Genomic DNA, 12,044 nt, shown 5'->3' with positions numbered 1-12,044 from the left:
ACGAAGTCGTGAGCTGAAGAATAAAAGCCAACAATCTCTTTTTTTCTTTTCCTGTTGCTTTTTTTAGTGGGTGAGAGAGAGAGAGTAGGAGTGATGAGTGAGTTAGAGATTTTTCCAAATATCTTTCTTCTTTTTTTTTGTACCGTGTCAGAGATATCAGAGAGGGAGTGAAGTGATTCCGCCTCCCTTGCCTTTTCCTTTTCTTCTCTTTTATGCTGAGAGATAAGAGAGAAGAGTGGTGAGTGAGTGGACAGAGCCCTAAAGGACGCGTGAGTGTGTGAATCATTTTTTCTTCTTTTCTTGGTTTTTCTTTTTCTTTTTGTAACCATTGGAGAGAGGAGAGTATTTAGTGGATGAGTATCTATTTTTTTATTCTTCCCTTTCAAAGCCTGACGTGTGTCCATTTAGAGAGAGGGAATTCATATTTTTTGTCCCTAATATCCCATTAAACATGCGCCAGCCGTCCAAAGATGGGTGGGAGTGAGATATCACTTATTTTTTTTTTTTATTAATATAGTTGATTATTTGAACTTTAATTTGAACTTACATCAACCAAATCAAAGTAAAATTAATATCTTTCCAAAGACCCATGATAAAAATAGGATAAGAACATGCAAAAATTCCACTTATTTCTTTTGAATATTCTGGCGAAAGAATAAAATTAAAATGACTAAAAATGAATAAAGGTCGGGCAAAAATTTGCTTGAAAAATTAAATCGGACGCATTAAAACGACCAGTGCAAAATATACTTATTGAAAAAATACAACGTTTCTTTTAATTTTGAAATAAATTTTCACCGGTTAAAAGGCTCAGACGGGTCAAAACGCAACTGAAACAGTCGCTGAAAAATATAACGAGTGCACCAGGTTGAACTACGTGAACCGTAGATGAATAATACTGGCGTCTACAATTTTAATTTTGAAACTTTTTACCCGTTGATTTTGCATGTTCTTGAGAAGTGATTTAACCAATTTGTCTGTATATTCAAGAATTTATTTCGACTGACATTTTAGGTATTATTTATGATGAAATGCATGTCATGTTGTGCATATGATGCAAATTAAAAAATGAAATCAGATTTATGAAAATTAAAATGCCCGGACAAAATTGGGGTATGATAGATGCCCCTATTTAATTAACTTGAATTAGAAGGTGAGGCTGACAATGGTCTTCATACATTCGAGGTGGAAGATAATTAAATACGAAAAATACCTGAATTTTGTCCTTTGAAATGCAATGGAGGAATGCAGAAAGAAAATGCACCGACTTCTACAACACCAAGGTATTAGGGGTAGAATGTCAAGTTAATGCCAACCCTCGAGTCGACACTCAATTCTTGCAAAGGTCATTTGTTGATATAAGGACAATAACTGAACAGGTTTTCTAGCACCAAAAGGATGACAGTAGAATTAATTGCCATCACCAAAAGGATGATAGTAATTCACCATGATTTTCAGGATCGTTATCACCAAAAGGATGATGGTTACAGTAACAACAACAAAGATCTCCATCATCAAAAGGATGGTGGTAAGATCAACAACAAAATTTGTTATCACCAAAAGGATGAAAGTTAGACACAATTCAAAGATTTCCATCACCAAAAGGATGATGTCCATCACCAAAAGGAGGATGGTTATTCTGATAAAGCTTTCCATCGCTGAAAGTAATATAGCAAGACTACCACCAAAAGGATGATAGTTAACTTATCCACTTCAAAGATTGCCGTCACCAAAAGGATGAAGGTAAGATCCAACAACAAAACTTGTTATCACCAAAAGGATGATAATAAGTCAATGATCACCAATGATCACCGTCACCAAAAGGATGAAGGGAAAGTCAAACAACAAAACTTGTTACCACCAAAAGGATGATAAAAAGTCAACAATCACCATCACCAAAAGGATGAAGGTAAGGTCAAACAACAAAACTTGTTACCACCAAAAGGATGATAAAAAGTCAACAAGCTCAACAGTCACCGTCACCAAAAGGATGAAGGTAAGATTAATAACAAAACCTGTTACCACCAAAAGGATGATAATAAGTCAAAATAAACTCAAACGATCACCATCACCAAAAGGATGAAGGTAAGATCAACAACGCAACTTGTTACCACCAAAAGGATGATAATAAGTCAATAACCTTAAATATCACTGACACCAAAAGGATGACAGTACGATCAAACAAACAAAACTTGTTATCACCAAAAGGATGATAATAAGTCACAACATTCTTATGACCACCATCACCAAAAGGATGAAGGTAAGACCAAACAACAAAACTTGTTACCACCAAAAGGATGATAATAAGTTAATAACTTCAATGATCACCATCACCAAAAGGATGAAGGTAGGATCAACAACAAAACTTGTTATCACCAAAAGGATGATAATAAGTCAACAATCACCATCACCAAAAGGATGAAGGTATTATTAGACAACAAAACTTGTTACCACCAAAAAGGATGATAATAAGCACCAAACTCAAACGATCACCATCACCAAAAGGACGATGGTAAGATCAGAACAAAACTTGTTACCACCTAAAGGATGATAATAAGTCGATAACTTAAATGATCACCGTCACCAAAAGGATGAAGGTAAGATTATAACTGCAAAAATTACTGACACCGAAAGGATGACAGTAAGGTTGAACTTTCCAAACGTTGCAATCATCAAAAGGATGATAGTTTAAAGCAACCTCCATAATATCTATCACCAAAAGGATGATGTTTAGATCGAACTGGACGCCATCACCAAAAGGATGATGATTAGACATAATAACAAAGATCACCATCAACAAAAGGATGATGGTTGAACCAAACTGACAAGGATCCCTATCACCACAAGGATCGCTGACACCAAAAGGATGTCGGTAAGCTATAATAATTGCAGAGGTCGCCATTCACCAAAAGGATAGAGGTTAGACTAAAACTTCAAGGATCGGCGACACCAAAAGGATGACGGTAAGATCAAACGACAAAACTTGTTACCACCAAAAAGATGACAATAATCTTTAATAATGAGTGGCCACCATTCACCAAAAGGATGAGGGTTGGGGCAAAACTTCAAGGATCACCGACACCAAAAGGATGACGGTAAGACCACAAATGTCAAGGATTTACCATTGCCGAAAGGATAACGGTTATCGTAAACAGGACGGTGATTTTTATTCATCAAGATACTTTCACCAAAAGGATGATAGTGAGAAAAATATTGGAAAAAATAAGGCTACTGACAAAGTTCAATAAACTCGACTTGCTGGGTAGTATTGAAACATTACTCGGTAAGACTTGCTTGGGAATATCAACAACAAAAGGTTGCAGAAAAAATATTCTCTGGAAAGATGTAATTTCCATCAACAAAAGGTTAAAGGAAATAAACTCATTGGGGAACGCTCAATGAGAAAAAAAGTAGGAGTTTAAAGAAACATCACTCGACTTAACTGAGGATAACATCTCAGCAACAAAAGGTTAAAAGATGTAACTCAATGGGGGAACACCCAACAATAGAAGATAGGAACTTTCTCAGCAAAAATACCAATGACTTTATCCGAGGATAACATCTCATCAACAAAAGGTTAAGGGATGTAATTCAATGGGGAACGCCCAACGAGAAAACGACATAGGGTAGGAACTCACTCGGAGAAAGTACCAATGAGTTGACTGAGGGTTGACCCTGATTCTTTCAGCTAAACCCTGGGTCCTGATTCGTGCTATATGCATAAATGACATGTATGTGTTATGTATGAGGCGATGCATGTGATGCATGTTTGAATGCAAAGGATGATTGGTTTGTTTGGGATTGGCCCCCCTTTTCAAAGGCGATGTATTTTCTGGAAACCAATGCTCGTTGTATTTGTTTTTGTGTAGGTGCCAGCAAGGTGGACTTTGGATTTTCTGGTAATTGTTGCTGTGGATTGGACTGTTGGTTGGTGAAAGGATCTGACTTCCCTACACTCGGTAGTTGATGATGTGATGATCGAATAAACGGGTATGGATACTCTCGGTGCCCCGAGCTTGTTCTCTCGCTGATATGTTGTGTCTTTGCCCTTAAGGTGGGTTCGACTTCTTCTTTTGAGCTGTTTGGCCAGCCTATAACCGAGCATAGCGACACGATCAACGCATGATGATTATGCCCTTGATGTGCCCCAAGGATTCTCGTTAACATATGATGTTGTACTAGCATGAACTTTTGATGTTTTTGTTATGAATTCAAGCAGTCACTAGTGTTTGACACAATCTGCTTGACTGACTTGAAGATATGGAGGGAACTGGCCCCTTGCAACTTGCCTTGCCCCAGTTTGTAGGGTATTCAAAAGAATTCTCCTCGCAAGGAAACCTTAGGAGTGATTATCCCATGGCATGGTCTGAATCTGTTTTTCCCAGCTCCTAAATCTTGCAATGGTCTGCCCCCGATTAGCCTTTGAGGGACTGGTCTCAGACGGACTGAGTATTGAAGTGTTTTTCCTCCCTGATCAACCAATGCTTGGAGATCTGTCTTACACTGACTACTTCTTAAGTCAACATTATCAAAGATGCCATGCCTCTGATTTATAGGGTTACGAGATGGTTTTGATTCGTGTTGGCACCAACAGTCAATTACCACTTGAATTGCCCCTTGTTGGAGTTTCTTGATGTCGGGTACTGACTGACAGTTAAGAATTGTTATTCAAGAAATGGTGATTTTAATGCACTAGTTATGCAAGTTTTGAAAAACAATCATTCATTTGGGAGTGTTGTGGTAGTGTGTGGCGAGTGGATCATGAGTCCAAATGCGGTGTTGATTTATCTAGCGTGTGAGTGATGTAGTGAGAATAGAGTATTAGCAAATCTCTAGGAGTTAGTTTACACAACCTTGTTGTAGTATGCTTTCAGAATAAACCTTACTTCAATTAGGTCTTTTGAAGGTTGTAACGTGACCTGGTTCACGGTTGTCGAAACAAGAGGATATAGGGCTCAAAACTTTTTTTAACCCATCCATTCTTCATGATGATCTCCAATCCTACGTTCAGTTAATTCAATGCACACTTTACTTTTACAAGAGTTCAATAGTGTAAATCTCTTGAAGTAACAGTCATCTTATTTTGCTCTTCATGGATGATGGTGACTCTTTGATTTGTCTATGGTGGCCACCGATTTTTGTTTTATTGAGGACTTTCATTGTCTCTCTCGATTTTTGTTTTGATCCCTAATTTTTGCCTGGATCTCCTTGTGAGGATTTAAAGGATTTAATCCATTGGGATTGACCCAGTTTTTGCCTAAGTCTCCTTTTAAGGTGTTTGACTTAGCGGGCTTTTTCTCTTTGGTGAATTGTGACTGCCAAGTCATTGCTCATTGAAGAACAACCAACATAACTTTCAGATTTCGGATGGTTCCTTCGGCACTTCAGGATGTGTGTGAAGAATATTATGTGGTTGATCCGTATATGGGATATCTCATCTTGTAATTTGACCGTGTAGTCAGATCAACTGAACACTACCCTGCCCCAGGTTAAGCGTAAGGCTTTGTAGATTCGAAAGAAACTCCCACTTCTAGGCTCGAAGTGGTTGACTAGGGATTAACTCCTTATCTCTCCGGTGTTTGGGGTTATGAAACAATGCATGTACATCATTAGCAAGATTTTATCCGAAAGCATACAATAAACAATTATGAGTATTTCGTTTTCGTCATCCTCCTTCCAACATTTACTAACAATAGTGTGATAGAGAAGGTGAAGCGGAAAAGTATGTGTTTGTGCTTTGCAAATAAATGATATGAGTGAATATGAAAGATTGATTCAAAACATGCATAATCATCTCATTAATAAGACCAAATACAAATAAAAATGTTTAAAGCATACAGTACTTAGACAAACAAGAACAAATTACAAGAATGCGAAACGTTAAAAATGGCATAATGATTGCCTTCATTTAAATAAACGGGCCTTCATCTCTTGATTCTTCGTTAGGGATTGTTCTGCTTGTTCAGGCCGGTGAGGAGCTTTATCTTCGATCTTCACTCTGCTCCGCATGCGCCGACATGGGATTTGTTGCAACATTTGGCCTAACTGGCGTGAAAGAAACCGCTTTGCTGTCAATCAGGTCTTGAACCTTGTGCTTGAAGGCCTTACGATTCTCCACTGTGTGCCCTAGGGCACCCATATGATACTCCCAATGAGCATTGGCGTCATAGCCTAGTGGATAGGGTGGAGTTGCAGGCGTTAGCTCCTTCAAAACAATTAATCTATCCTTTAGCAGGTAGGGGAGGATCTTGCTGTACGGTATTGGCAGAGGATTAAAATGTCTTCCTGGCCTCCTTACCCTATGATGGTTAGGTTGACATTGCGGTGGAGCACATTGCTGTTGATTTTGGTATTGCTGTTGGTAAACTGGCTGTTGATACGGCTGCTGATGTTGTTGTTGATATGGTTGCTGATAAGGTGGCTGATATGGTGTTGGGATGACAACGGCGGTCTGATGGTAAGGTATAGGAACATATGGACATGCCCTATATCCTCCTCCTCCCATTATGGTATTGGTCTAACCTTCTAGCTTCTTTGGGAGATTGGGATATGATTTCTTCATCCCACCTGAAGCATTGGCGGTGCAAGGCAGCTTTTCCTTCTTGATCTGGCTCTCAATCCGTTCCCCCACAGAAACAACCTCAACAAAAGTTGGGAAGTTGGATCCTACCATTTTCTCCATGTATTGGGTATGCAGAGTTCCCATAAACATATCAATCAGTTCCATGTCGAGGAGAGGAGGTTGGACACGAGCTGCAAGCTCTCTCCAACGTTGGGCGTATTCCTTAAATGACTCATTGTTATGTTGAGTCATGTCTTGCAGTTGGGTGCGATTGGGTGTTAGATCAGTGTTGTACTGATAATGCCTAAGAAAGGCTTCAGCGAGATCTCTCCATGTCTGGACTTGTCCTCTTTCTAAATGCATATACCACTCCAAGGATGCCCCACTGAGGCTATCTTGGAAGTAATGAATCAAGAGTTGATCATTGCTGATGTGGGAAGCCATCTTGCGACAATAAGCTCTGAGGTGAGTTCTCGGGCAGCTGATCCCTTTGTACTTGTCGAAATCTAGGACCTTGAATTTTTAGGGAATCACTAGACCTGACACTAAGCACATATCAACGACTTCCAAACCGGGAGTAGTGTGAACCTCCAAGGACTTGAATTTTTCTTCCAAAGCATTGAGTCTCTCAACCGCTGGGTCTAGGAGACCTCCAACAACAGGTTTGACGGGTTGTGGCATGAAGAAAGCATCATACTGATCTTCATCACCCATCATGGATCTGTGTCGAGAAAATGCAGCAGAGTGCTCATGAAGGTTCACCTTGTCCACTAGAATAGGAATAGGGATTGGTCCTTCTCTAGGATGGGCAGGGTTACCATCGAGGTCAGTCACTCCAGGGATGCTAAGCAATGGTGATCTAAACTGAGCAGCAACTTTTCTGGCCTCGGTGCTAGTCTCAACATCCTTTTCTTTCTGAGATAGGAGCAACATGGTCTCAAGCAAACGATCCATCTTAGCCTGCATGGAGTCAATGTTTGTCCTCATCGAAACTTGGTTTGCCTCAAGCTGTTTGAGTGTCATCTTGTAGTTGTGGCGTGTCTCGTATCGGTGTCGAGTAGTCAGTGTTACTGGACAAAGGGTAGAATATGGTGTAAGTTTTTGTTTCTGGAAAATGATATGCAATGCATGTTGATGATATGCAAGTGCATGAAATTTTTGCCATGTTTTTCTCAAAGGAATATAAATACTCAAGATCATTCACACGTCGGGTACGTCAGGATAAAAAGAAGAAGCACATGTTTCTCTGATTACTAGAAATCCCAAAGGTAGGTTCTAAAGTTATGTTTTCAAGGAAGGAACTTAGACTCACGGATCATGTTCAAAACTTCCTCGCAATAATGAGCTAGCCACATCGTGATGGGAGTTCTGAATTGGTCTAATCTAAGTGTGATTCTCGTATTGTTCGAATAGGGTGTAGACCCTTCAGTTTAATACTACATAATCTCCAATCATGAAAACAAAACTTGGGTTTAAGGCGAGGTGCCTAGAGTCACGGATCATATTTTGAATTACCCCCACAATAATGGGCTAGCCATATTATGATGGAAACCCCAAACATATCTACTCTAGGTGGAGTCTTCGTATTGTCCCAATGAGGTGTATACCCCTCGGTTCAATACTACACAATTCCGGGTTCTAAGTTCTTCTCGAAGCTCGATTATGAAGCTTATCTCACAGCATACATCAAGCCCCAGATCATAGCATTAAAACACATCACATACAAGCAACATAATAAGATACAAAGAAGCAATACGGAAGAAAGGAATATTATTTTAACATTCATAGAAGGCTAGACTAAATTAGGCTAGACTCTCTCTTGCTTGGAGCAGTATCCCTAGCAGAGTCGCCATCTGTCGCACCTCAAACAAAATGCGATCCCTCGCGATGGACGCCAAAAATGTTTGTTCGAACAGAGTCGCCATCGAACTTTATTCATTCCAATGAAGGAATAGGAAAATATCGATAAAACCTTTAAAAATGGAGAATAATGGTCATCGCAACCATATTCGGGTTCGGGAGTCGATTACGCAATGGGAAGGTATTAACACCCCTCACGTCCGTTGTACTCAACGGGAACCTTTTAGTCTAATTTGTTATTTGAATGTTAGTTGAATGTTATTCGATTTCTTCGAGTGATTAAATAGATAATAGATATGGATGGGAACCTCAGAAGGGGGAAAAGGAAGGTTTTTTTATTAGTGTGCTCGCGAAGATACAACTATCTTCTGCCTACGTATCCTTATGGTGCAATAAGGAAATCAGAGCATTTGTAGTTCGAGGACTACGATTTGGTTGGTGTTTTTTTAATTAACAACCATGTAGGTCGCGTTCTAAAGGCTAAACATTGGCTTGTCTACTCTCGGCGGAGGCTTAAGCACTAGTTTGTTGTGCGCATTAGAAAGGATTAACAGTGTTCTTTTTGGAAAAAAAATTGGTCACGCGGGGGTGACAAGTTGAATTGATGTGTTTGATGTTTTGTTTGAATTGGTTTCGATCACACGGGGTGAGAAATTAGTTTTGATATGCTTGAGATATTTTTAAAGAACGACAAAAGATTGAGAAATATGGTGCACACCAATCGTCCAATTCTTTCGAGAAATAACAAGGCGAGCGCCTTCTACTCCCTTTTTCGTTTGAATTGTTACTGAAAGTTTGTTTGCGGACTTTGAATATACGCGGTAGTGAGGCATGCGCCTCCCACCTGCTTATTCTAGGAATAATGAGGCGTGCGCCACCTATTCCCTTATCCAAATTTATCTAAGGTATTTTAATCGGAAGTCGAAAGAAAATCGAGCAATATGGTGAGCGACAACCGATCAATTATTCGAGTGATGGTGAGACGAATGCCTCCCATCCTTTTCATCCGAGATTTGATTTATAAAAATGTTCTTAGATGTTGTATTAATTTTGGGAAAATAATTTGAATTTTGTACGATTAAGATTTTGATCAGAAGTCGAGAATTCGACCAATATGGCGTACGTCAATTATTCGAACAATCGAGAGATAGTGAGGCGAACGCCACCCATCCTTTTATTATCCGAAATTTAGAATTTTGTATTAATTTAAGAGAAATGATTTGAACATGTACGATTAGTGTTTTAATTAAATGACGAGAAATTGAGCAATGTGGCGGGCGCCAATCGTTCAATCATTCGCGAGATGGTGAGGCGAACGCCTCCCATCCTAAATTTAGATTATATAAAAAAAGTCTTTAGGAATTTTAATTTGGAAAAGTGATTTGAAAGAATCAATCGGGTTTAGACGAAAATGCTTGGTATTGGACCAAGGTTTTCGCTCATGAGTGAGATTGAATGGGTTTTGATTTAGAAATGATGCGAAATGGTGATGGTGAAAGAAATTGATCAATTTGTAATTATCAAAATTAATTTATTAAAGTTTGATTGAATCGATTAGTTAAATTAATTATGATTAATTATCAAAATTATTTAATTAAAATTAAATAATCAAGTTAATTAAAATTATTTAATGGTAATTAACTAATTTGACAAAATTTAATTAATTAATTTGTTATAATAAAAGAAAAAGAATTAAGTAATGATGTTGATATAATTGATTGAATTAAATCGGTGACAATGTGCTCATAAACCGGTTTGTACATAGCGACAACGGAATTGGAGTGTCGTATGTGGATCGAAACGCGGTGAAATGTTCCATCAATTTATTAAAATTTGGCGGCATATCGGCATAAAGTTTCCGAATCCGTTGAATGGAAAGAATCCGATTTATCATGACGTATTATAATCATCAGAAATAGTAGCAACATATTCATAATTTATTTACAATATTTACAGTATAATCATAAGGTATACTCAAATAGAACTTGAATCTTACATTACGCAGATGGAGTAAAATGATAATAACACATTATGGTATTTCCAAAATTTCACTACTACAAGTCTTAAAACAAGGTTCAGCGGCACCAGAATGAAATTGAATCTACCTACGTCATTTTACCTTCATTTCACAACAAGTGAAACTCTAATTAAACTGTTTACAACTTTAAACATAACTCACACACACCCACACACACACACACACACACATATATATATATATATATATATATAATTCAAGACTATATTAAAATATTCCATCTACTCATTAAATTGACTCACACTCAAATTTATATACATTATATAAAAGCTTTAACTAATTTACTCTCAACATGCAGTTAATTTGTCTTTTCACAATGCAAACTAGAGATGTTTGTTTTAATATAATAACCAAGTAATATCAAGTCACCAAAAGAAAAGGAGAACAAATAATAAGCCTGAGATCCAAAATTGATAATCACAAAACTCAAAGGTCATTTATGTAAATTGGATAGTGCGGAGCCGTTGTTGACCCCAAAACATTGAAACCAATCATCATGTTTTCCAGCCATCAGAATAGCAAGCAACATAAGAAACGTAAAGAAAAAAATTCAATTAAAAGCTACACGACTCATCTCCTTCATAACAACACGACAAGCGAAACAAGACACGGAGGATTCGAAAATTAAGAACAAGTTGAATACCTCACAGCGGTGTTAACGTTTTTAACATTTTTGATAACTTTTGGGCCTGATGTCGGCGACTTGTAGAACAACCATATGCAATGTTGCGGTGGAGTCGCTCACTGTGAGATTTTAAGTGTCGACAACAAAATGATGTATGCGAGGTTATGGAAGTTAAATGGAAGATAGCGGAAATGCGATGGCAATGAATATCTCACAACGACATCTAGTTTCTGAAGGCAGATTGAGACGGAATAAAGGGGTAGTTCCGTTGAGTTATGGTGTTGCGGCGATGTAGTGTTGAAGTGGTGGTGTTTTTCACCGGAAAATATAGGTTGCAGTGGTGGGAGTATCGACGTCGAAGCGAGTGAGGAAGGAGGTTATGGAGGTTTGGTGGAGAAAAAGGTTGTGTGAGAGAACGGAAGTTTGTGGAGACGATGAGAGTGTGGCGCGGTGGTGGTTTTCGCCGGTTTGTGAGGAGGGAGACGATGAATAGTGAAGGGAAAGAGGAGAAGATCACGGTGTTATGTGGTTTTGTTTGGCGGATCAGAGGAGATTGAGGCGTGCCTCCGGCGAATGGTGGAAGACGTAGTCGTGAGCTAAAGAATGAAAGCCAATAATCTCTTTTTTTCTTTTCCTGTTGCTTTTTTTTAGTGTGTGTGTGTGTGTGTGTGTGAGAGAGAGAGAGAGAGAGAGAGTAGGAGTCATGAGTGAGTTAGAGATTTTTCCAAATTTCTTTCTTCTTTTTTTTGGTATCGTGTCAGAGATATCAAAGAGGGAGTGAAGTGATTCCGCCTCCCTTGCCTTTTCCTTTCTTCTCTTTTATGCTGAGAGATAAGAGAGAAGAGTGGTGAGTGAGTGGACAGAGCCCCAAAGGACGCGTGAGTGTGTGAATCGTTTTTTCTTCTTTTCTTTTTTTTTCTTTTTGTAACCGTTGGAGAGTGGAGAGTATTTAGTGGGTG

The sequence above is a fragment of the Lathyrus oleraceus genome, chromosome 7, assembly GCF_024323335.1.
Source record: "Lathyrus oleraceus cultivar Zhongwan6 chromosome 7, CAAS_Psat_ZW6_1.0, whole genome shotgun sequence".
Taxonomy (NCBI): Eukaryota; Viridiplantae; Streptophyta; class Magnoliopsida; order Fabales; family Fabaceae; genus Lathyrus; species Lathyrus oleraceus.
Note: the sequence above shows the minus strand (reverse complement) of the source record.